This window comes from Mesoplodon densirostris, chromosome 1 (genome assembly GCF_025265405.1).
Source record: "Mesoplodon densirostris isolate mMesDen1 chromosome 1, mMesDen1 primary haplotype, whole genome shotgun sequence".
NCBI classification, from domain to species: domain Eukaryota; kingdom Metazoa; phylum Chordata; class Mammalia; order Artiodactyla; family Ziphiidae; genus Mesoplodon; species Mesoplodon densirostris.
Genome location: NC_082661.1, coordinates 120,094,058 through 120,098,544, shown reverse-complemented (window position 1 = coordinate 120,098,544; position 4,487 = coordinate 120,094,058). Strand labels below are relative to the sequence as shown.

Sequence of the window (4,487 nt, the reverse complement as noted above, 5' to 3'; positions counted from 1 at the left end):
CTGCAGCAGGACACCAGGTTTAATTTGCGGCTTTCCCCCATTGCTCCCTGATTCACAAGGATAAATTTAGAGAAGGGTGATTTGTACAAGTCATCAAAGGCATGTTATTAAAAGTTAATGTATTTCCCTAGCCAGGTTGGGGACTAATGTAGCAATAAATTGAATGAAGATGGCACAGACAGTTTACATAATGAGAAACAGCTAATATGGAACTAGAGAACCTTTTGTTTTACTAGGGGGAAGGCCAGGAGCTGAGCAGTGTTCAACGTTTGTTTACAAAGCATCCACATTAGCACGAGAATCCAAGAGATGAGGGAACATTGCCTTTGTAGTAAGGCTATCCCAAATTCAGTCTTTCCTGCTGGGTTTGGGGCCAGTGTGGTCATGTTATAGCTGACATTCCCAGGCACCTACGGAAGTTTGTGATGCAGTGAGAGAAAGTCCCTGGTTCCTGTCGTGTCAGGGTGAAGAGTGCAGGCTTCCAGCCAGGGTTTGAATCTCGGTCCTTTCACTGACTCTGGTAAGCTGTTCAACCACTAGGTCTCACTTTCCTCCTTTTTTTTTTTTTTTTTGCGGTACGCGGGCCTCTCACTGTTGTGGCCTCTCCCGTTGCGGAGCACAGGCTCCGGAAGCGCAGGCTCAGCGGCCATGGCTCACGGGCCCAGCCGCTTCGCGGCATGTGGGATCTTCCCGGACCGGGGCATGAACCCGTGTGCCCTGCATTGGCAGGCGGACTCTCAACCATTGCGCCACCAAGGAAGCCCTCACTTTCCTCCTTTTGGGGCAGTGAAGAGTACCCCCATTAGAGCTGTCAGGATGAAATAAACTGAGTGTAACAAGCAAGGGCTCCCGTTCCCGTGGCACAGAAAGCCCAATTCTGACAGCAGGTGTTTGCAGCAAAGTAAGGGTTTATTTGCAGGCCCCAAGCAAGGGTGTGAGAGACAAGTCTCAGGTCCACTCCAACTTGGTCTTTGAGTTTGGGGTTTTCAAAAGAGGAAGAACAAAGAAGCTGGGGTTAATCATTGTCGTGTGACATTTCTACGACATTTCTTAATTATAGTTTTGGGAGTCGGGAGGTCTCTGGTTTAGGATTCTCTGGCCAGGTGGTCCACGGCTCGGGGGTCTGTTGAACTCATCTTGCCATGAACGAACTCATCTGAGTTTGTTTGTTAATGATGACATCTGTAATAGCAGTTTTAGTACATTAACGATGTTATCGACAGCAGCAATTTCGGTCATCTGACTCTGATTAGTGTTCATTTAGCACAGGTTTGGGGACAAGAAGGAATAAAGTTTTGGATAGAGAGGTTAATCATAAACTCAGTAAGGGAACTCAGTTTTAAAGGGCTTGGTTTCAATGGCTGAAGAATGCATAAGAGTGCCAAATTCATAGTATATTCACAGTAAATGGTAGCTCTTTTTGCTATTACTATTGAGGAATTTTAATCAGCTCCACTCCTTTTGAATTGGCGAAAACGGATTCAAGATTCTTTCTGTATTTTCTCCTTCCTTCTCATCTTTCTGTTTCTCCCTCTTCCACTTCATTTCCTCTTTAAGCCTTTATAATTCTACTAGGCTTCCTAGAGAAATAGGACATGTTTCTGTTTTGTTGTTGTTGTTGAGTGTAATAATAAGTGATGATAGTGTTGCAGGGTATAACAGGATGAGCTAAAATTCCATTTCAAGAGACGTGGGCAGTGCTCGCTTCCGCAGCACATATACTAAAATTGGAACGATACGGAGGAGATTAGCATGGCCCCTCTACAAGGATGACACGCACATTCGTGAAGCGTTCCATATTTTTGAAATATTGCCCAGCCATAAAAAGAAACGAAACTGAGTTATTTGTAGTGAGGTGGATGGACCTAGAGACTGTCATACAGAGTGAAGTAAGTTAGAAAGAGAAAAACAAATACTGTATACTAACACATATATATGGAATCTAAAAAAAAAAAATGGTCATGAAGAACCTAGGGGCAGGACAGGAATAAAGACACAGATGTAGAGAATGGACTTGAGGATACGGGGAGGGGGAAGGGTAAGCTGGGACAAAGTGAGAGAGTGGCATGGACATATATACACTACCAAATGTAAAATAGATAGCTAGTGGGAAGCAGCCGAATAGCACAGGGAGATCAGCTCGGTGCTTTGTGACCACCTAGAGGGGTGGGATAGGGAGGGAGGCAGGGAGACGCAAGAGGGAGGGAATATGGGGATATATGTATATGTATAGCTGATTCACTTTGTTATACAGCACATACCAACACAGCAATTATACTCCAATAAAGATGTTAAAAAAAAAAAGAGACGTAGGGCAGCTGTTACATGACAAGAAAGGAAATGGACTTCCCCTTTCTGGACCTTGCAATAGCCCCTGTGAAATGAAAGACTGAGCTAGGTACCATGCATGAACAGAGAAGAGCATCACCCAGAAATGCAGCATTAAGTCACACCCCACTGCAGTTGCCCACCAACAGTGCACCCTGAGAGGAATTCAGAATGAAAAGCAGGACGAGGCATTTTGTGCTTTGGATATAGGGACCCCTAGATAGTTAGATGCCTATTTCAGGAAGAATTTCAATGAACTCAGATTCTTGCATCTTCCCATATATGAGAGCACTAAAATCATTAATTTGAGATATCTTTGTGATTAGCAGTAATCTTTTACCAAGATGTAGTCTTGACTGCATGTATTTCCTAGCCCCTCAAAATCATATATATATTGGCCCCTCCCCTACCTCTTCAGAGCAGTTCCTCAGCAGTAACTGAGCGGCTGTTTCTTGGCCTATAGTGCTCAGGAAGACTCTGAACAAAACTTAAATGCACAACTCTTATGCTGTGTGTTTTTCTTTAAGTTAACACATGTAACAAGGCTTCACATGTGTCAGTATTTTCCCCTCACTAGGAATGGGTCAGATGTAGTGATAAATTGACTGTCTGTTTCAATAAGAAACTACTTTAGGAGCATCTTGGATCTAAAAAGGGCTGGGAAAGGGCAGGCCCCTTCCCAGGGAGTGTTCCGGGGAGGCAGGGTCTTGACCTGTGGAGGAGCAGGTGTGATCAGTTGAGAGCTGGGTGTGGTGAAGCTCTCAGCGGAGCAGGACGCCAGTCGGCTGCTCAGAGGCTGCCGGTCAGGGGTCGGAAGAGCCTGGGGCCTCACAGGGGTCGGAAAACGGCTGCGCGCAGGCAGGTGAGGAGCTGAGAGCAAGGGGTTCTTTGGAGTTGACTGGAGGAAGGTCACGGAATGCTGCTGGTTAACATGTGCTTAGAGGAAGCCACGGAGGAAGGCGGCTGCAGAGTAAGAGTTGAAGGAGCCCTGAGGTCGTCTAAGACGCTGACACGGTGGGAGGAGTAGAGATGGCCTTCTGGACGCAGGGAAGGTCTGCATCCTGGCTTGACCTCTTTTTTGTTTTTTTTTTTTTAACATTTTTATTGGAGTATAATTGCTTTACAATGGTGTGTTAGTTTCTGCTTTATAACCAAGGGAATGAGTTATACATATATCCCCATATCTCTTCCCTCTTGCGTCTCCCTCCCTCCCGCCTTCCCTATCCCACCCCTCCAGGTGGTCACAAAGCACCGAGCAGATCTCCCTGTGCTATGCGGCTGCTTCCCACTAGCTATCTATTTTACCTTTGGTAGTGTATATATGTCCATGCCACTCTCTCACTTTGTCCCAGCTTACCCTTCCCCCTCCCCATATCCTCAAGTCCATTCTCTAGTAGGTCTTTGTCTTTATTCCCGTCTTACCCCTAGGTTCTTCATGACCTTTTTTTCCCCCCTTAGATTCCATATATATGTGTTAGCATACGGTATTTGTTTTTCTCTTTCTGACTTACTTCACTCTGTATGACAGACTCTAGGTCCATCCACCTCACTACAAATAACTCAGTTTTGTTTCTTTTTATGGCTGACTAATATTCCATTGTATATATGTGCCACATCTTCTTTATCCATTCATCCGATGATGGACACTTAGGTTGCTTCCATCTCCTGGCTATTGTAAATAGAGCTGCAATGAACATTTTGATACATGACTCTTTTTGAATTATGGTTTTCTCAGGGTATATGCCCAGTAGTGGGATTGCTGGGTCGTATGGTAGTTCTATTTGTAGTTTTTTAAGGAACCTCCATACTGTTCTCCGTAGTGGCTGTACCAATTCACATTCCCACCAGCAGTGCAAGAGTGTTCCCTTTTCTCCACACCCTCTCCAGCATTTATTGTTTCTAGATTTTTTGATGATGGCCATTCTGACCGGTGTGAGATGATATCTCATTGTAGTTTTGATTTGCATGACTTCTTACTAACTAAGCCAATGGGAAAGCTGTTTTACTGCTTTGGCCTTGGTTTCTTGATTTGTAAATTGGGGATCTGAAAATCAGCCTTTCAGAGCTGTCATGAGGGTGAGAGGCAACCAGTACACGGTGATGTGCTCATGAAGCACAGGTGATTATTTGTAAGTCCCTCGTTTTTTCAGGTAAGAAAA

The 4,487-nt window shown here is 44.8% G+C and overlaps 1 non-coding gene across 1 annotated transcript; it reads left to right on the top strand.

Annotated features, from left to right (window-relative positions):
• The first annotated feature begins 1,697 nt into the window (after nucleotides 1-1,697).
• LOC132501366 (U6 spliceosomal RNA) lies at nucleotides 1,698-1,804 on the top strand. Its single transcript, XR_009534226.1, has one exon. It is a non-coding gene; the product is annotated as a U6 spliceosomal RNA (small nuclear RNA).
• The last annotated feature ends 2,683 nt before the right edge of the window (nucleotides 1,805-4,487 follow it).